The 23,234-nt window shown below is 31.1% G+C and overlaps 1 protein-coding gene across 5 annotated transcripts in view; it reads right to left on the minus strand.

The window, feature by feature from the left end:
- LOC108566546 (potassium voltage-gated channel subfamily H member 6-like) overlaps positions 1–23,234 on the minus strand; it is a 124,254-nt gene that overhangs the window by 59,912 nt on the left and 41,108 nt on the right. The window lies entirely within an intron of this gene.

The raw sequence follows: 23,234 nt of genomic DNA on the forward strand, positions 1-23,234 counted from the left end.
AATATCAAATATAGCAGTATAGTCTGTCTTTGGTCAATCCGGATTCATTATAGTCCGGTTTGTATATTCTAATTCAGCAAATTACAAATAAATTCTAAAAAATGTACATAAATGATATTTTTATTACATTATAAGTCAAGTCTGTTTTTCTGAGGTTTATTTTTTGTACGTCTTTAATTCTTAGATTTGCTATATTTTAGTTGAAAAGCCTGAAAGCATACAATAAAAACCATGGAGAAAACATTTTTAATTTAAGTATTTCAAAAAATTCAACATCTTCATTTTATTATAGAAATAAAATACCAAGATTGTTTCAATACTTGCAAACCATATATAAAAAATTTCAATATTCCATGAAAAGTCATTCAAATTCTGTATTCGCATCAAACAAGTCAGTGAATATAGTTAAAATCAACTTACTAAAATCGATCTAAGAGTAGAGCAGATCCAAAAACTTGTGAATGAGAATGCCTAAATAATTGGACAATGAATTGGAGAGGATGAAAGCGAAACGCGACAAACTACTGACGAACTGTCAAGACATGTTTTATTATAAATTATTCATGATATTAAGTGAAGTATTGCTAGAAAAATAGCATTAAATCTAATGAACAAAGATAATGTAGTTTTTTTTATAGTTTAGAAGGAAAGGAAACATAATTTTATTTTTGCGAGTACAGAATTTAGATTATTGAGTTATATGAATAGAATATTATTGCAAAAGCTTAAAAATCTTAGAAAGTTGAAAGGTAAATAAAAGTATTCTTAAACTAAATTTATCTTGTTACATTATTTGTTGCAAAAACTATTGCAATGTACAATATTGCAAACCGATAAATTTTATCGAAATTACATAGTTAAGAGAAAGAAAACAACAGACATTGAAATTTAATTACAGTGTTCATGACTCTAGTTGACAATACCTTACAAACTAATAATAATAATATTCTGAAATGACGTTCGAAATCCGTAAATTGATTTTAAACAGTGTTGCTTAGATACATTTCGAGTCAATCAAACTGTCATTGTTAACACCTAGTTACTAGTAACTATTAATATAATCATTAATTAAGAAATATTTCCAATTCCATTTTAACTCTTTAGTCAAATGTCATGATGAAATGTCAAATATCATGATATGAGACGTCAAATATATCATTCACCCTTCTTAAGTAAACACCGTTTTTCCACGGCCGACCTTATTAAAAGCCATTTTTAGTAACTTCCTTCCGCTCGTTCCGTTAAATTTTCTTGAAAATTAATTCGCCTTTGTGTTTATTTCGGGCCCGGCAGGACTTAACGGGGGCGACTGAGTCGAGGGGTGGAATTAATTGCTGTAATAAATCCACCAAAAAAAAAACATACCCTAACAAGAAGTTAACCAAAAATCCGAATTTATGAAATTGCGTGCCCCGCGTTTGATGTTGCGTTTGCCAGGTGCGTTAATTAGCCAATTTCATCGAGGATTAAGTGTGTAATCCTCCTACAGGATGATCGATATCCAAGCGAAACGCAATCGCCGTGTGAATTGAATATTTAGGGCAGCATTCTTTGATTTTAATTGGATCAGGATCTCATTATGCGTACTTTTTTTTACACATTATTCATAATTAATTGGTAAATATACAGATTTACTAAATTAATTAATTTACTGTATATAACACAAATTAAAAAAAAGTACATTTCCGCTCTAATTACGATATTAAATCAATTTCAGTCTATAAGTCTTCTAAATACAATAATACTTTATTGGCCAAACATCAATACATAAGTATAAAAAAAAGTACATAAGTAAATAAATTCTAACATAAAATAAAAAATATATTAATAGGCTGGCCAAAGGGCTATCGAAGTCTTCTATTTATTGCTATTGATTTATCGAGTAAAACTATGTTACATATGATCCATGCCAAGATCAAAAGAAGACAAACGCATCTATGAATAAACAGTTTTGGCTCTTACTCTAATTTAAATTGGCAGACAGCGACTGCATTTGATTAACAATGCTAATTAAAAAACATGTCATTTCACGTTTACATAGATGTTAAATTTTAATTAATTAGTTTGTCCTTTCAATGATTATTCTATGCATATTTAAAACATAATTGATTAAAATTACACACGCAAATACATCCTATAAACATCTTAATAACATCATAGTTTTCATTGTCATTTAAGCATCTTTTAAATCTATGGATGTTAACATTTTGTTAGCAGGAATCTCCTTAAATTTTTTCTTCATTTTCTTTGTGTTTGTTACCAAGAAGATTGTCTCAATCTTTCATTGAAAAACCATAATCTTCTGCACTTCATATACTTCTAACATCTTATCCATCGTCATTTTAGAAATTTATTGATTAAGCTAACATTATAAAATCATTTCTTATTACTCAACATACTAATGTTCTAATGTTTTGATAACAGCGAAATAACAAGCAAAACAATCATAAACCACTAGATATGATAGTTTCCAAAAAATAAATTGGTGTTTTCTGACCAGATCAATAGCAGTTTTGATGCTTTTGTCTTTTAATAAAAATCTCTTTTTCAATGTATATTCAAAATAATTTTCAATGTAATATGCTCACTTACTTACCAATTAGAATTTTTCAAATGGAAAAAGTACTTAAAAAAAGATAGTTATTGGAAATTGTGAAATTAGTATTAAGACGTTAAGACTGTGTTTGAAATATACATCGTCTTTAGGTAAATCGATATATGAAGTACGTCAACAACATCAACCCAAAAAATAAAAGGCAAGGGGAAGAAGACGAAAAAAAAGAGTGTATTTTCATATCCCCTTTTATGCATGATCCTGTTTCACATTTTCCCCCCTTTTTTACCGAAAAAGCCTGTTATTATTTCGGTGTAAATTGAGGGGTTGGAATATGTAAATGTTAACATTTTAATGTCGCAACCACCTTTTCCGCAACGGGCCGACAACCCACACTTCTACTGTTCCACCCCGCAAACCCTCATCCAACTACACCTCACCACCAACTACACCTCATCACAACGCCCCTCCCTCCCCCCAGCATTAATGACATACATAATATAGAGAAGCCTTGCCCTCCGACACCGCCAACCCCGTTCGTGCCAATTATCTTCCTGCGGAATTTGATGGCCATTAAATAGTTGGAAATTTCCAATTTTAAATTCACGTCGTTTTTCCGCTCATCGTAACATCGCACATAACGCTACTTAATCACAATTCGAGCACACGGATTCCTCCTTATTTAGCAACAACGTTGTACGGAAATAAGTTATAGGAAACTTGATATTTCGCATGCATTGAACTAGATTGTTAGTCCTTATAATCCAACTGTTGAAATAATGTAAATCTTCGTATACATTTATCCGTATTTATATTATGTATACAACAAATGTTTGATATTATCACTTATTTCATTTCTTTTGCAAATTTTAATTTCTACAACTATACAACTAAACCAAATATACTTATAGATAATAAATTGCTTATATTTGAAACAATATATCACTCACTGTCCATTTCCTAATCATTTCATTTTAAACTAAAGTTTGTGACAACATATTTGAGTTTAAGTAAATTTCTAGTAATTTTCCAAGATGGAAATATACTTAATAGTATTTTTCAAGAGTTATTCACAGATTATTTCTAATAACTGAACAATTTAATCGCGCAAATTAAATAATTGACATTTGTTGAAGCATGTGCGCAAGAAGATTTCCTTGTTTTTGATGAACGATGGCCCTATTGCTGCAAGCACAAAGAGGGTTCACAAAAAGCCTGGCTTTCGAACCAGGCTTCGAAAAGCCAGGAAAAGAACCTGTGACCACTGGCACGTGGTTAGGGCAACTTAACCATTAGTCGCCCTAGTAATGAATATTTAAATTTTAAATTATTTTAATGTAAAATAAAAGGTATAGTGACACGGTACAAAAATGATTTATAGATGATTCAACGCTCTGTTTTTTTCTTTATCATCTATATTAAAAAAAATCCTAGATTTGTTAGTTTCCAACTAATTAAGTAAAACGTGAAAACTTTGCGCCTTTTCACGATATAAAATTAATTTCTTTATATTTTCAAGCAACAACTTTGCTATTATAATGATAAAAAATAATAATAAGATATATATTGCATATTTTAAATTTTTAAGGGATCAAAAACAGAACACATTTATAAATATGAAAAAAATAGGGTTTTCTAAGAGGCGAATGATTTGATTTTTAATAAAATGACAAAGTCTAAGAATAAGGAAGAGTTTAAAAAAAAATACAGCGCTATTCTATTTCGATGTTGGCCCCAAGGATTACTTAAAAAGTTACATACACTCATAAATATGGAAATGGAGCTTAAAAATGTAGCAATACCAATTATATTCAGTAAAGATGTTTTCTATTTATTTTATTATAAATTATTTTCATTTAATTTTCATATATTATATATATTGTTTTGCTGTAAACTGGCAAAAGAACAATTTATTACAAAACGCAGTGCTTTCTTTAATCTTTAATTAAAATAAAAAAATAATCGTTTAAAACACATTAGAATTAAATTTCAGCTATATTTTCAATATAAAAAATGTAGTACTTTCTGGTACCCTCAGGCTATTTTAAACTTCTATTGAATAATTAGTGAATACATTAATTTTAAATTACAAAAACAATTTTCATATATTATAAATTTATTCACTTTATCCCTCTTTATAATTTAAATAGCGAAATAGTGACATAAATATGCCCGACCTTAGGTATAGTATAAATTATAGGACAATTTCTGGATTAAGTCATTTAAGTCATTTTTATGAAATACATGCTTGTATATATGGCATATAATAGTGACATAAATATGCCCGACCTTAGGTATAGTATAAAATATAGGTCAATTTCTGGATTAAGTCATTTAAGTCATTTTTATGAAATATATGCTTGTATATATGGCCCAAAAGTCAATATGGGTTTGGGTTTTCAATATTTAATTCTCCTTTATGCTTTTATAAACAAAAACGCACTTCTTGAAAATATATTTAATTAGTTTTGAACATTAGATCATTTTGCTCTTCACATTCGTGTGATTTTGTATTCACAATATGTTCGTGAATTTCTATATAATTTTATAATTTCTAAGAATTACAAATTAATTTGAAATATGAAAGAAATATTTTGAAATTACACCTATCCCTCGTTTTACACCTCGTTTAAAAAAATAATTAATAAATAAATGTTTAAAATAATTGATTTACACGTTTTTCTCAGGAACCTGTCTACCGTGTCAAACGAGTAGGTGTATATAATTGTATAAAGTTATTCAAATTAGAAGTGGTCTAGTGACTTTTGGGCCAACCACTGGTAAAAGTAAAACATACACTATCAATTAACTAATAGCTTATTAAGAATAAATTCATTATAATGCATATAATCATTATAATTTATTAAGTATTGATATTGTTAAATTATTATATGAAACAAGTGTAACCCAAGGAAGTGTACAAACCAGACAAAAGTTACAAAAAAAATGCATTCAGATTCATTCTATGTAATCTATAGACGTGATAGGAAGTGACGTACACTTTGAGGATATTTTGATTGAATTTGCTTATACAGAAAATCAAGTGTGTTAATTACATTACACATAGCCCGCATAAGGAAGCACCGATAAACGGGTTCTAGGCCAAAGGAAGTCATTTCTAGGCCAAAGGAAGAATTGAACACATCGTGTTCTCATTATTCATATAAAAGATGCATCAAAAGCGATGCCCGCATCCATAAATATTTGAATACAGCGATTACCATACTCCACGTTCACCTTTACTACATACATGTGTGTATACTTTAGATTCCCGGCGGTGCTTTTCCTGCAATGCAGTTCGAAAAGACTAACCTCGTCGTTAATGTAAAAACCGATAATCAAGCTGCAGAATGACTATAATATTGCCGCTTCAAAAGTAATGTAATTGAACTGATCTTCGAAAAAAAATAATACATGATTAAATGTGTGCAAAGTTACTATTTTTAGCTTACAAGTATTTGATACTTTATCGTTGTAATGATGATATTTAGTTGATGTCGTGATAAGGATTAAATGGGACTGAAAACCCGTTGACATTACGTTGATATCTAGCACATGGTTAGGTTAGCCGAGTTGAGTATACATATAAATGTACATATAAAACGTGTTATGTGCGAAGGCAGATCAATGTCCATGTTACATGCCGCATTTTACCGCAAAGTTTCACTTAATGATGGCACATACACACACAAAGAGAAGGGTGGCTATGTTTGTGCTTATCCGTGCAATATCAATAAAACCTCGTCAATTTGTTGCTTTCCAAGTTAATGCGGACATTTTAGCGCAGCAAATACAAAAACCGTTTAGATTCAAATTTATTTTGGACGGGTGGGGATCATTTGCATTCCTTTCAACAAAAGCCCAACTCTTTCTTATCGCGAACAAAGTTTTGAACGTAAAAGAAACGCCCATACTACACCACAAAAGAAGAAAGAATGAGGATGTAAAAGAAAGGATAAAATGAAATGTGTAGGAGAGGTACAAATTACTGCACGCCCTTCCTCTCTACTTCTCTTTCACTGCAGATAATTTCAAAGCGACAGCGCTCCTTTTGTGCAGCGCAACCTTGGGAATAATTCATCCGCCAAAGTGCTACAGCTTATGTGCATGCATGCGACCTTAAACACTTTGGAATCGAGTGCTCCTGTTTCGAAAACAAGTGTCAATTACTTCATCATTAATTCAACATTGGAGTGAATCCTGTTTTTTTTTTGTTTTTATTTATTTGTTTCAAGAACTGATCTAAAAATTCAAAACTATTAACAGATTTAGCAATAAAGTTCCTGGGAATTACCATAAATGAAAATAGGGAACAGATACAAAATTCAATGTATAAAATATATTGAGATGATGTGCAAAGTTGGAAAGTATATATGAAGGGAGTGTATACTAGCTTTGTGCCACTCATTGTTCACGCCTATGGTGAGCTATGGGATGGTGGTACTACTAAACATAACAGGGAAGTGTTACAGAAGAATTTTGTTTGGTGGGAATTGTCGGTACATAAATAAATTAACAAAAATAAACATAAATATACATTCGAATAAAGAGATGCACAATTACAGGAATGATATAAAACCGGATGAAAACAGAACGTGAACCCTCAATAATAGCATCCTGGTAAGTGGTATAAGACAATACAATACATTACCTGAGAATATAAGAGAAGAGTAAAATATAATAACATTCAAAAGAAGAATGAACGAGACAAAATAATTAATAATATACAAAACTATAAAGCGGCTCACGATTCCGAAAGACTGCAGCAGATGTAAATTTCATTTGAAATAAAAAATGACTCTTTTGCTGTAGTAAATTTATCAAATTTGTTTAAAGTTGATAGTCTGTCCGATTGTTCAACTGTGTTGACTTCCACAAGTAAAACATTTTTATTATTTTATAAGTGTTTTTATATTTACTTCTCCAATAAGTTCATATACGATCTTTGGTATAATGAACGGATTAAGTTTGTCGAAATTCGTAATTATCAAAGCATATCCACCGTTTCATGACAAATGCTTTTCATATTTGTTCCCACGAGCAGCAATACTAGTTACAAAGCCACTGTTCAAGAAGACTTACTATCTCAGGGTCAAGCATTCTTCAGCTCTGTACGATATTATGAAGTAAACCGGATTTTATTGATATTTCTGTTTTGGACGTAAATAAAATGTAACATGTTCATCTATTTAGGTGGCACGCTTAAGTTGTACTGTGCTGCAAAGTTAGCAAACTTTCGACTGCAAGTCAACATATTATTATCGTCATATGCGAAGGTGCACAGAGTTATCGCATTTGTTAGTTAGCGAGTTCTAATTTCGTTTGCGGAACAAATTAACTTCAGACACGAGGCACCACGTTATTCCGGACGCGAACCACGTTAAATTGTCATATAAGTTGCATAATTCTAGGCAACGTATCGACGCAGTTCGGTTTACAGCGACCCCTAAAAACTGCATTTATTATTCAATAAGTTTACGGCAAAACACGTTTACGCAATCATACATTTATTTAACTCAGTATTTTGATTCTGGATTCATCGCAGTTCGTCGTATATATTATTATTCCTTGTTACTTGTCTTAAATTTGACAACTTGAGCAAGTACTTGAGATAAGTTTACTTGGGTTTCCCAAACTATGTTCCGTGAAAAACTGGAATGAAATAATTTCAGGATTTACAAAGTGTTCAGTTGCAGGAAATGTTTGGGAAACACTGTTGTTCAAGATATGACAAACATATTTTTTTATTAAAGCTTTTATGTCTGCACTTGAAATGTTTATGTAAAAATTAAGTACAAGCTGCTACAAGATAATCTGAAATCAATTTCAATTGTAAATTTGACCCCAATATTAATACCATTGGCACATATCCATAAATGTCTAATAAAATGTATTATTTACATCATCCTATCTAATAACAATGATTCCACGAGTTTGAACATGATCATAACAAATATTTTATTAAGCTACTTTCATTTGCAATTATCATTAAAATATATTAATATCCAAACCTGGAAATATTTTAATGATCACAATATTACAAGTAATAAAACTATTTTCGGTATGGACTATAAATTTCAGCATTCATCATTGCATGATAGATGGCAAAAGGGGAAAATTTTCCAACGCAGAGTTGGCTGTGAATTGAGTCTCATTGGCGCCAGACGCGATGCGAAGGGTTGTATTACCAAAAACCGACTGCGTTTCAGAATGTATATGTAAAGCACAGCAGCATAACCATTCATAGATGTGTCCGATATAATTTATGATTTTCAGAATTCAGAAATTGTTATTTTTATCAGGAATAAATTATATTTTAATTACAATATCATATCAAATGTTGTTTAATATAATTCATTAAAAAAAATAACATAAACACAATCGAAAAAATAGTGGAGAAAACAAAATGTTAACGGTTCTTTTGTGACATCTTATATTTTATGCCCCTGGTGGGCGCTGCAGCGATCCAGGGAGGCGTTACAAACATTAATACATTGATTTCCAGAGGGCGCTAAGTAATATTTGTTCTGGAAAGGGTAGACCAAATAAGTTTGGGAATCACTGGTGTATACCAACTGTAACTATATTTACTTTCTTTTCTAGATTTTTTCCAAACAAATGCTCAACATGAATACAATTGCCTTAAAATAAACTAATATTGAATCAACTGATAGACTTTAAAATAAAAACGAAACAAAAATTAGTTGGATTCTATTATTTTGGCAATAAAATCCAAGATTCGAGATAATATTTACACCGGCAATCACACGGCGAAAGCGGTAAAATTCCTTGATAGACTTTTAATGGCCACGGAAATCCCGGAATTTACTATTGCAGCCACGAAACGCATAATCTCTGAGAAACATCGCCGAATGTTTCATTCGGTTTCATTGCGCCGCTAGCGTCATCTACAGAACAATAAAGTAATTGAAACTTGGTATATAAGTTACTGTTTCATTCTTAACAGCCCCTGAAGAAAGTATTTAGGAAGGTCGCGAAAATATTAGAATTTTTTATGTTTTAATCTCTTTACAAATGAAAATAGTTTATAAAGGGTGTCCCAAAATTAACGCAAGATTTGAATTTGCCGCCATGTGTGCAGTAAAGTGTTGGAAACCCCAAAAAAATCTTGCGTTAATTTTGGGACACCCTTTATAAGTGTAGGTTTATTATTTCTACACTATAGTAAATATACATTCATTTGCTTATTTTTCAAGATTATTTTACACGATAAAAAATCAAATTTCGCCCTTAATTTCGATGACAAAAAAAATGAATTGCAAAATTTTCTTACTTGCAGATATCTTCTACATTCTATACTAACTAAATTTATCTATGTAAGAAAATGAACACTACATGTTTTACATGTGAGATAAAGTAGAGACAAATGAAATGAAACTTCGTAAATGGATTTGATGAATAGTATCGAATGTTTCCTAATTATTCTACAGATTATTGTGAATTTGATAAAGGTATGTTTTTTTATTAAATTCACATTATTTAATTCAATGTCATCCCAAAAAAAAAAATGAAATGAAAAATTTGACAAATATTTTCCAAATAACAAACTCGAACACCTTTCATTAATAGTATCTTAAACCTCGTTTAGTGATGCCTTGATTAACTCTGATTTGCTATAATTCTTGAAACCATAAACAAAGCTCAAAATTTACTCAGATTCAAATTATCGCGGCTTTTCATTGATTCGTAGCGCTGTCCTTCCGCATAATCTATGCTTGTTTGAGATGTAGATGAGCAGGATATTAAGGAGAACTGACAAGGAGAACTCAATTCCTTGGAAGAATGCGAAAATAGTGATTCCGAAAACGACGAACCAAAAGAAAGAAAAGTTTAGAAACGATAACCGAAATCGTTGATCAAATTGTAGCGAATAGTCCAAATTTTGACAGGTGTGCAAAAGCTGCTATCATGTGCTACCAACATTTGCTTAATGAAAGAAAAAGAAAGCGACAAATGACTTTACTATCTGTTAAAATGACCTTTCATTTAGCGCACTGTCTACAGGAATGCATCTATAGCGCTAAACGAGGTCTTACTTTATTTCATAGTAATCACTAGTAGGTGGTACACCTGACTTGACACTTATGTTTCAAATTATGCCTTAGTGTAACAACTAAATGGAATAACCAAATCACTTAACTGTCAAATGTTTCACAGATATATATAATAATGAAAAACGTATAACGAAAACAGGTATTACAGATTAGAACAAAAAACTAAAATGTAATAATTTTGAAAAAACAGCAATTGTATTATTTCCCGGTACTTATTCTACTGCACACCCTCTTCTATTCTCGGTGCAATGAGATATTATTTCCTTCCTCTTGACATTCGCGCTGGAATGAACAAAAAAAAACCCTTGAGACTACTAAATTACTATCCTGACTATATTCTAAAAGGCGCACATAGGATTATGTGCGCCATCTACAATGCTACTCAAGAACTCAAAAAACGAGTTATAATTTTTCTAATATTATCCAATAACATGATCATTTCTGTCTGTTATATGAATATTGTATTTAATACTTTAAATGATTCTCAAAATCATATAATATTTAAGGATCTACATAAACTATTTAATTGCAACGTAACAATTTTAACTGTAAAATGCATCGTTAAATATTACGTAAAACATTGTCGTATAGAAAACATAATATTTTCATTACTGCAATTACATTTATAGCTTACATAAATATTTGCATACATGAACAGAGATCAAAGGTATACAAAAAAAATGTTGTAATTGTTATATAATTTTGTTTGTAAACGTATTTAGAAAGAAAAGCGGAACAGAAAGGGGTGAGAGAGACCTTTAATTTAAAGCTTTTTTAATAATCGACCGAAATCCACGAGTGACGAGCGGCGGTGGAGGTGGAAGGGCGAAGGGTGAAAGAAAAAAAAGACCGCACGGTTCACGTGTGCCAAATGAACGTCGAGGGCACGAATGAAACAACGCAAAAAAAAAGAGTAGAGGACGATATAAAGTGTAGCTGGAAAACTGAAATTCCCCCAGCATATTTCATACTTGAATATATATTTCCTGCTCGAGAATTCAGCTCTCATCTTTTTCTCGGAAAATTGTTGGACCAGTTTCAAATAAATTCCTATGATTCCCTTCCTCGCGCAAAAATCAAAACAAAAATACAAAATGCCAATAGAAATATTACAAGGTTAGTTTTATTGAAAATACACATTATTTCATTATTATTGATGTATACAAAAATTGTCCATATATTTTCATCTAAAGCCCTTAAAAATATAGTAAAACTAATATAATATGAAAGATGTGTCGTGTTTCAATTTGTCGTAATTCGCTGAGAAAGTATCCAATTTATAATTTGAAGATAAAAAGTATTTCTGAAACTATAGGAAACAAAGCTGAATTTTATGTCTCTTTTCTAAATTTTATTGTAATTTGAGGTAATACGTTTGAAGCACGTGAAAAGAAGTATCCTTACGTTTTCGTTAATTTCTGAACAAACATAAATGTCATTTAAAATATTGAAGATTCAAATGAAAGTAAAAACTATAGAGAATGAAACTAGAAAAAAATAAATGTTGCGTCTGGTTGCAATTAGTCGTAATTAATTAATTTGAAATATCTGAAAAGCCATGCAGTAGATAATCAGATAATCACATTTATAATTTTGAGGATAAAAAATATGTCTGAAAGTATAGAAAATAAAGTTATTGCAAGCTGAAACTTATGTCTCTTCTTTAAATTTATTGTAATTTGCTGTCAAATTTGAGGTAATACTTTTGAAGTATGTGAAAAGAATTATCGTTAAGTTTTCTTTAACTTATAGATAATAGTAAATGTTATTTATAATAATGAAGATGCAACTGAAAGTAAAAAATATAGAGAATAAAACTAGTATAAAATGAAAGTTGGGTCTGGTTGCAATTAGTCGTAATTAATTAATTTGAAATATCTGAACAGCCATGTGGTAGATAATCTTTATCACATTTATAATCTTGAGGATAAAAAATATATATGAAATTATAGAGAATAAAGTTATTGTAAACTGAAACTAATTGTAATTTGCTGTCGTTTTCGTTAATTTCTATAGAGAAAAAAACTATAGAGAATGAAACTAGTATAATACAAAAGTTGTATCTCAATTTTGTTCATTTTTTTTTTGTAATTCATTGTGAAAATTGAGATCAAATTTATGATAATATCTGGATAAATACGAAAGATATTTATAAGATACCTTAACTTTCTTACGCAAATACATATAAGTAGGAAATATCTGAGTATTGTTGACTAAAAATTATTGAAATTCTCTCTATTTTTAGTACATAATTATATATTATTGTTGCTGTTATTGGAATCATATCGATATGTATATAGTTGAATGCGAATGGTGCAAGAATATTGGATGGGAAGGATGTTTACTACGTTCAGGATAGTCTGCGGTTTTCTGGCGCGCAATTTATTTCATTATTTTCCTATTTACACGCGCCTCGGCCGACGTTCTCTATTTGCTTGCCTTTGGACTCACTCACGGTAGAAGGAGAGTGGAATAATTTGCAGTTTAACGCACAATCCCGCACCGGCGATTTTTTTTTCACGTTCATCCGAATTACCAAAACGTTCGTACTCATTCATCTGCAGACCATTTTTATTGGCCCTAATTTGGACCAATGAGTTAACGACTTACGTCTTTCTGTTTGGAACTAAATATATTATATTTATTATTATTATATACAAAAAAAAATATGCATTACGTTTGCTCGTTAAATTCGTGCGAATGAGTATCTAGATACAAATAAGCAGGGCAAACAATCAAGGAAAATAGAAACTGTGAAGATGTCTGAGTATCTCCTGCTCTCATCCTGCAAAGCCATCCAGAAACAAAAGAGCACAGAATATACATTAAAATAAGAGTGCAGTTCCGAGTGCAGGCTAGGCTTTTATATAATATTCGCAGGACGGAAAGAAAAGGTACTGTGTGAAATGAAAACACAACACACACACACACAAGTGGGACATTTCCAAATGGTATGAATGCTTCGTAACTTTCCAAACAAACAGCAGGTTATGCAACATTTATTTAAGTCTGTCAAAGTTTTAGCAAAAAAAAATGTGTCTTTTGAAACATTGTCATATAAATCTTTAATTATATTATGATCCTTAATGAGTTGGCGTTAATACATTTATTTCTGAAAAAACAAAAGTTGTTTTTCAATTTGTTAAAGTCTAACAATATTTCATATGAAATTTCAAGAAGATCGATAAAAATGGATAGGAGAAAATGTAAGATTAATGATGCAATGTTGGTAGAAATTTCACCACCAACACTGCAAAAAATTGTTTTGCCATTCTCTACGGATTTCGACGTCAACTCAAGCCTATGCAAATTTGCCAGGAATGCCAATATGCATATGAAGTGAATCCATCATCCCTTAATACCATTTCCAAGTGGTTTCAAAGATTCCAAACCGAGTATTTTTCTGTTGATTACGAATCTCGTGATGGTCAGCCAAATGTAGCCCTGGTGAAGGCAAAAATCGACGAAGATCCAAGAATGACACAGGAAATGGTGGGTGATGAACTGGGCTTGAATGGCTGTGTCGAGAATATTAAGTCATCACTTGGGCTACACGAAGAAATCCGCACGATGGATTGCACGAATTTTAAATGACGACCGCAAAAAAGTCACGTGTTCGTTTTGCCCAATATTTCTTAGAGAAATTTGAAAATGGAGAGTCTAGCTCCTTTAGGAAAATAGTAACAGGTGATGAATCTTGTTTCTATAAGTACTATCCGGAGACCAAACAGCAGTCCATGGTATGGAGCGCAGAAGGTGCAAATCCACCCACAATTAAAGCAAGAACACAAAAATCAGCAACAAAAGTGATGGTGTCGATTTACTATACCAGGGCAAAAGTGGTAGCTGTTATCCCACTGGTAACTGGCCAGACGGTAACTGCTAAGTGATATACAGAAAGTTGCTTACCACAAGTTTTCAAAAATTTGTTGAGAAACCAGAAAAAAGGGGAACTTCGTCGCTACTTTTTGCACCACGATAATGCATCCGCTCACACTGCTGAAAAAACCAACAACTTTCTTGCGCTCTCTGGCATCAATGAAATTCACCCATCACCTTACTCTCCGGATCTAACGCCGTGTAATTTCTGGCTGTTTCCGAAAATTTAAAAAAATGAGGGGAAGAGTTTTCAGTTCGAATGAAGACATCATTAATTGAAAAGTTGAAAAGCTCCAAAAAGCCGATTTTGAGGAATGTTTTGAGAGATGGCTCTACAGACTTAAGAAATGTATTAAAATAAATGGAAATTATGTTGAGAAATTACAAAAGGATGAAATTTAAATATATTAAAATAAAATTGTTTTTTTTTTCCAGCCAACTAAGCATACTTTTGTTAGATCCCACGTATTATTAAAATTAAAAGGCAGTAGAAAAGTTATATAAACGCAGATTTTTAGATAAGAACATTATTAATAATGCAACATACAGTCATACCTCGATTAAAGAATGCGTTCCTCGATATTACTTTAAGCAACACTTTGCTTTCAGAGGTAAAAATATGGATATAATATGAATCAATCGTTCATTACTTGTGCCTTTATCTCTTTAATTTGCAATAATCGTTGCAATAACACTCAAATCGTTTAATCTTTGGTTGTTAACATTTAGGCAGAAAATTCTTTAATTTCGTCTTCATTTTCTTTGTCTTCTTTGCTGTATTCGATTCATTTCTAATATCTTTTTCAACGACATCTTCAAAACCTATTGATTGAGGCATCTAAAATTGCCGTTATATAAAAGCTTCATTATGAGAGCTAACGTTAACTGAGGTATTACTGTATTGTCATCATATAGACAACAACAATCTCAGTAGCTATAAATGAGTTTTGTTGAAAATTGCGACCCAATTATGAAAATTCCACCCGTAAACAAACAAACATATTTTCAGCCAAACTTCCTATGTAAATATTATGATGTTTACGACACAAGTATCTGCATATTAAATAGAATTAACTATGTATTAAACGTATTAAAATATATTTTATCATATATTTTTTAAGAATAAAGTTTGAAAATCAAGATGTGAACTTTATAATTAGCTTTTTTTCTGTATAAAAATGCGCTATGGTACAGTTAACGGCGAGAATTTTTGGCTCGCATCTCCGGCCGATTGTTTTGCCAACAATGGCCCAGATATGTTTACTCCGAGCGCTAATTATCGTAATTAGATTTGGGCGCATTGCTACAAATTTAATGATGATTCAAGAGATGCGTGAATGCAGGAAATGCTAGGCAGCTTCTCGAACATTTAGCGAGAAATGCAAATGCGAATGTAACGATACGTGACTTGTTGCACATTCGTTGTGCAACGAAAATATTAATTAATATGGAGAGTTAATTAAGTTATTTTAGAGAATAACTAGATAGTATATAAACTAACACATAATATAAATATATTTGTAAGCTAGCTATTTCATGAAATATCTAGGTATTATACGGATGGAATATATCTATTAAAAACACTGTGAACAATTTATTTTAAGAAGAAACCATTTATTGTGGACATCTTCTAATATTATAAATTATTGCAATTTCAAAGTAACGAACGAAATTTGTGACTTCTAAATTAGCATTTTTATTACTTTAGTACAGTAAACACAGTACTCTGATAACGCGGTTTATAATATCGTATATTAAGTGAATTATAGTAATTTAGATTACAAAACGGATCAATTTTAGTAACAATATCATTTTAAAAACTTATTTCATGGTATTCTGCTATACATAAGTGACAAGTATTATTTGAATGTGGGTTTGCACTCACTTGGTGCTTCCAATTGCAAAACAAATCATTTTTGTATACAATATAAAGGTTACATCAAAGTACCAACAAGTATTTATAATTTTAAATGCGCCGGTACTTACAAGTATCATCAGACGACAAAAGCTTAAGTAGTCTCTCTATATTACAAGAATTATTCTATTTCTAAAACTATCATCACCAGTCTTCAATTTCAGTTAACGGGAAATTCTCATAGAAATAATGCTGCATTGCTGTTTTCTTATCAAAACTATTGTTTGAAACATATTGCATAAGCAGCAGTGTCAGTGTCCATCCGTTAAAATGTACAATATACGCCAACTTTTATTGTCATTCAAGCATTTTTTATTTTCAGATTATACTTGAATACTGTGTCATCAGTTTACGCAGAATTTAAACCATCAACATTAAATGCATATTGGAGAGCCATTTTTTACCTGAAATAATTAAAACAGGAAATCATATCTCATCTTCAGAAGTAGAAATAATAAACATTAAAACTACATCAGGAAGAGACTTTAGATGAAGAAGAATTGATGGCACAAAATGATACATTTACCTCAAATGCAATCTAGATAAATAATAGATTGCAAATATAAATTTGAAAAGTGAACTGGATTTCTTTAAATAAATTGAACTTTATTTCATTGAAAATAATCCTTTAAAATTCCTTTTTTCTTTCTATTAATTGTCTTTTTTATCTATACAATTTTACTTTCTTATAACAGTATAGATGTGATCCTATAAAGAGTTGTATTGTGTAAAATCGGAGTTAATTTTCTTCCGTATTACTGCTCTTAATCTTTTCTTCATTTACGTCATGTCTTTAAAAAAAATCTATAATTTTAGTCTTTAAAAGAACTTTGTAGATTTCCTGATATGAAGATGGATAGCAAGTTTGCAGATCCTTCAGTGAATGTTAGACTTTTCACAGAAAAATGATGATTCTACATGTTTAGCTCATAGCAAGAATCGACTTGATTTACGACTTATGCAATTTCCAGCAAATTCTCTTCACCAATTTCTTCTTTTATCATAAATCTTGAACGTCCTCAGTAATAATACAACCACCTATCTTCCAATTTACACGGTAAATAGGTTCGTGATAAAAAAGGGCAAATCAAAATTGTAACTTTTTTAAGTAAAACCGTGTATGCAAAAAAAACGCATATAATTGGATATTTTCAACATTTATTTTTAATTTATTAAACATGTAAAGAAAGTATCGTGTAAAACGAGAAATAGGTTTATACTCAAAACCATCTGCTCACGATTTTAATTCAACTTGCATTTAACATTGACATTATGACTGCAATTTCGTCTAACTTATTGTGTATATATGTTATAGGTGACAGTGTAATACAAATATATTTCGAAATTTATCTTAACGTGTTAGAGAAAACCCATGTTCTAGAAGGTTTACCTATAGTTAACAAAGAAGAAAACTACTACAATTGCAAGAGCAAATAGTAATTAATTAAATTCAAAACGTTTTTGGATCTACAGTAAGCCCTCGACTTATACTGTTTCTTTCATTTCTTTGTATGCAGTGGTTGTACACTCACTTAATGTGCACTGCAATTGTGCACAGATTAGAACAAATTGGATGAAATTAACTACGTAAACCGAGGTCTTACTGTATTTATACGGTTAATACAACTATAAGTATGAAATGTATAGTTTAATATTCCTTATAACAGTTTCTTCTTCATACTTGTTAATTACTAAACGCCCACATTACCACAAGATTTCATGTTTTAAAAAAAGTCTTATGGATAAAAATTTAATATTTAATATAAAAGTTTCGGAAAGAAAAATTACAAAGTTTTGTATGAAATCAATCTATGTTGCCTTGTACTAAGCGCTGCTCCGCTCTTTTACACAAGGTCTTGCTTGGACTACTCCATACACCATTACCCGATCAACGTACCAGAGTTCATGAACTAGGTTCAAGACAAAGTATCAACGATCGAACAAACAAATAAAACCAAATTTTCTTACGTAATAAATTTCCATTATATATGTATATATATATATATTCCAATAATTATCGTACTTCTCTATTTCACTTATAAATTTATTTGCAATAAAATCAATTGGAAATTAAAGTTGAATACAAAATGAAAATATATTGAATTTATTAACGGACTAATAGTTTTGCATGTTAACAATTTCAATTGAGGATAAAAGTAATAAATTTGAGAGAGATTTAAATAATATTTTATAAAAGTAATTTTATGAACTTAACATTAGATTAACATTGACAAAAAGTAAGTAAACTTTATGAAGTGCTTATTAAAATAATAAAATGTAGCCAATTTCAATAGAAATAGAAGTAACGGAATTTCGTGTAGTACATATACAAATTTAACTATTAAAATTTCATATAAAATTTATTCTAGTATATATTGAAAATACAGAAATTAAAAAATAATTTACCTAATATTTTGTTTTCTCGTTTGCAATCACACTGATAACAAATCAAGAGCACATTTATCACGAATTGTCCACTTAATAAATTATTTATTTTCTTTGTTAATTATTACAATTGTTTTTGTAAAATTTCGTAAGGTATACGACGACGACGTTGAAGTTCATTCAATACACTTGGACGCATTTAAACGCACTAACTAACAAACGATTTGACTTGATGTTGGCCAAATTGCAAATATAAATAAACACATTCGAATTGGCCGGAGAGGAGGCGACACACAGTCTATATTGAGGTTCAAAGAGGATTGTTTTCATTGTTTACGGTTCTATTTCTTCTTCTAAATATATAAACTACAGTTTCTGCTATTGTTAATTCAATTGTTGTATTGTGCAACATCTGCAAAGGACAGTAGAACTATCGTGTCCTGGGATAAATAAATCCTTGGACACCGTGGATTATCTCGTAGTTATGTCGTTGTGGAGTCTTAGAGGGGTTTATGAATATTAAATGCAATATTCTTAATTAACTTTATTATACACATCGGAGTTTTATTGATAAGTCAACTATACAATAGTTGATCTCATGGATTATTACTAAGAGTTCCATTTTCCTGTAAAGTTAGTATTTATGAAGTAAGTGCTCTTCCTTGGACTCTCCAAGTAAGACCAACTTCTCAGTTCGACCCCTTAGCTAAGACTTCCTCTCAGTTCGGTCCCCTGACTAAGACAAATAAATAGGGTTTGACATGGTGGAAAATACAATCGTTTCTTTATCTAACCCAAATATTTAGGAGCTGAAGACGGCTGTTGAGTGGTGATAAAATAAACTATTTAATGTGTAACCGTCGTTCGGAATATACCACAAGTTATTCTAAACAATCACGTACAAGTATCCGTTTGCATATTTGATGGATACGTTAAATATGATTTGTAATAATTAAGAGAAAAGTGGTAGACCTAACAAATATACATATTAGTTACACAATAGATGACAACAAAATGGTCGGCCACGACAAAACCTTTCTGGAGAAACACTCGGATTTCTCATATTTTGTTAGTTTTTACTAACACTTTTATTATTTTAAGTTAGTCCTAGTAATAGTTCTAGCCACGTCTCAGCTAAACTCATATTGTGTAACTCTTGAATAGCAACCTATCCATGTTAGAAAGTGGAAGCTAGATTAAGAACTCAATCATCTAAAGACTCCACGTCGACAAAACTACAAATTATTCCAGTGTCATGAGATATTCCATCCCGACACAATAATTATTTTAATTAACTTCTTGATGATAATATTTGTAACAATAGACATTTGTCCATAACTAATGAAAACAATATCCAAAATAATGGTAAGTGGATATAGTAACGTGATAACCCGCTAGATGGTGTTAGCATTTGATAATTCCTGAAAGTAGATTATTTGGTTACTTAAAGTGATTGATGTCCAAAGAAGACTGTTTTTAGATCTAATTAAAAAATTCCAGCAACGCCACACAACTAGAACCTAGATCCAATAATATCAAGTCATCCCCTCATAAAAACTATCCCACAAGAAGCAAGAACCAATTAAAATGAACACACAAATACAATAAATAAAACCAAAAATATCCAAAACCTAAATGAAATGATAAACTAACTCATAACACGAAATAACGAATGTAAAGCTAAAAAATTAACCACTGATTTTTTTTTTAGACAATAGAACAAAGCTCGCAAACTAACTGTAAAATCAAATGAATCTAACTTAAAACAATACAAGAAAATGAAAACTGTAGAAAAATACTGAAAGCTTTTTATACTTCAGCTTAGCAGCTGCATACGGATCTTAAAATCGATGTAAATATTTGTTTGACAGATAAAATCTGGTTTAACCCATTGACTTTGTATGTCAAAACAAATGCTTTTTACGCATTTTTTTAATGTTGTTTTTCTTACAGTTTCTTAAAGTCATCATTCAGTATTTGTTTGTGGACAGAAAAAGTAGAAGTAGTAGAATTTGACTCGAATCTTCTCAAAACCAAAGTTTACAGTAATTCTTTTAATGTTTGGAATAAACGATAATTTTATTTATGTGAACAATAAGTCATTTACTCAAGGTGGATATTTAACTGGTTCCAGTATTAATTTGTAAATTATTTTCCATTGATAATTCTGAACTTTTCCCTAGTATTCTAAAATTTATTTCTAATTGCTCCCTCTTAGCCTGAATGTATTCTTTTCAGGTGAGTTTTCTGTCTAGATGCATGCCTAGATATTTGCCTTTTGTTGATTTGAGCAGATCTTGTCCATTATGTCCTACAGTTGGGCAGGTGTCTTGTTCCTGTAGCTTCTCTAAAATTTCCTGTAGATATTCAAATGCTACTGATGAGGTCAAGATTATGTCAATAGCAAACAAATATTTTCCTAAAGATTCTTAATATAAATTTTCGAGAATAAGGACTGTCTATGAGAATCAATATGCTTTTGGGACCAGGAGCCACGTACAAAAAGTAAAGAACATATCGATTATGAAACGTAATGTGGTGGTTGGGTTGCCAGAGGATTGCATCAAATCGTTTAATAAACCATTTAACGGATTCGGCTTGCTGGCTGACAACGAATCGCATCGGATCCTTTCCGCAAAAGTTCCGGTTCTGCTGCAGCGTCGTCGCCGTCGTCGTCGGTGACGGGGGAGGGGGCGGACGAGAGGCGTTCTGGCGTCGCGACGCTCTTCAAAAATAGAACGCGCGCACGCCTTGTGTTCGCTAATGACGTAACGACGGTGACGTCGTCGTCATGCGGCTGTTGCTGTTGATTTTCCATCGTCCGCTCACTATTTTTATTATTATAACGTAATTTTCCTTCTGCATGCAGCTGCCCGTGCGTACGTCGCATTATCTAATCACACCAGCAAAATAAACCGCTCGGAGCTAACAAGACGAAAGAAAGAGAGAAACACCGTGACTGAAAGAGAGAGAGAACCACATCACTCAAAATAATCGTTGAGTGGGTGTCAACGTGTTTTTTGCATCATTTATTTTACTTCTTTATCTGTGCGAACTAAAATACACATTCCTCCTGTCTTCGTCTAGGGTGTATTGCGCTAATCCGAACAATGAACTTTTCCTGATAGCATTGATAATTACGTCTGCAAAGAAAAAAAATTTTTTTGGACTGCGCAGTATTATAACATGTATTCAAAGTAACATTTATAACACGCCAACATGTCCGCTAAAAAACCTAATTTCATTTTCACTATCCACACATCGCGTTTTACTGTAATTATATTCCCAATTGGATATTTTCTCTATTTTTTTTTACTTCCACTTTAATCATTGAAAAACGCTACAAACGATACAACAATGTCTGAAGATAGATTCACTGTTGTGTATTGGAACTAAATACAGTGCAACCTCGCATAACGAGTGTTTTGCTTAATGGTCAAAGCAAATCGTAACAACGTAAAATGTAATTGTACCGTGTAAAAACAAGTTTGAGTGTACATATAATAAATAAACCACATAAAATGAGACTTAACTGTATCTTTATGTATTATGTTTGTCTATTTGAAAATTTGGATTTGTACTTATGTTTTATATATTGGCTTAATAGGAAAGTTTATACCGATTTTTTCAAAGGCAAAACTTATTGATTTATTGTATATATACAATTTTGATCTACAACCTTTCCCTATATTTCATGCAACTTGTAGATTTCTCAAACTTTTAGGTGTAAAACTTTTCAAGGTGTTTTTTTACGTCGACTAAAGAGTTAAAGTTTTGGCCTTTAAAGTCCAATTTTCAGTAAGAAGCGCTACCCCAACATCTCAACTGATCTGACCTACTTATTCTGGTCGTTTTTTCTTGAATCGCTGATTTTAATTCGTCTAGTTACGCATAACACTTGTCTGAATTTATCGATTTCTTATTTGTTTGGATATTTTAATACAACGAAGAACGGTAATAGTGGTTCATCTCGCTTATGATGTTTTTTGATATTTTTAATATTTCCATAAATTCACGTGTATTACAGTCACTAGCAGATGGTCTTCTTGGCCTTTAATGTTGTTGATATCACCAGCTCTAAATGTAAAAAAAAACAATTACGCGAAGTTCTTTCAGTAAAACCACGTTCCTCGTAAAGAGCACATATCTTATTTATTGTTTCTGTGACTTTTTATCTTTCCGGTAATGCTTTTGATGTTTTTCAATCATCTTACCAAATGAATTGTATCATTCATTTTAAATTCATTGGTAATATGTAAGGTTTATACAAAAACTGACTTAAAAAAAACCGGTTTTCGATTTTTTTCGGGTATTCCAAGATTTCTTACAACTAGATAATTACGTTATTTTCTCGGTTATTGCAGCGCCTTCCATGAAATGTATTCGTTTCCCACACAGAAAGTTGAAAGTTAACACTCGAAAAGCA

Source organism: Nicrophorus vespilloides, unplaced genomic scaffold (genome assembly GCF_001412225.1).
Source record: "Nicrophorus vespilloides isolate i.1.1-1 unplaced genomic scaffold, Nicve_v1.0, whole genome shotgun sequence".
Taxonomy (NCBI): Eukaryota; Metazoa; Arthropoda; class Insecta; order Coleoptera; family Silphidae; genus Nicrophorus; species Nicrophorus vespilloides.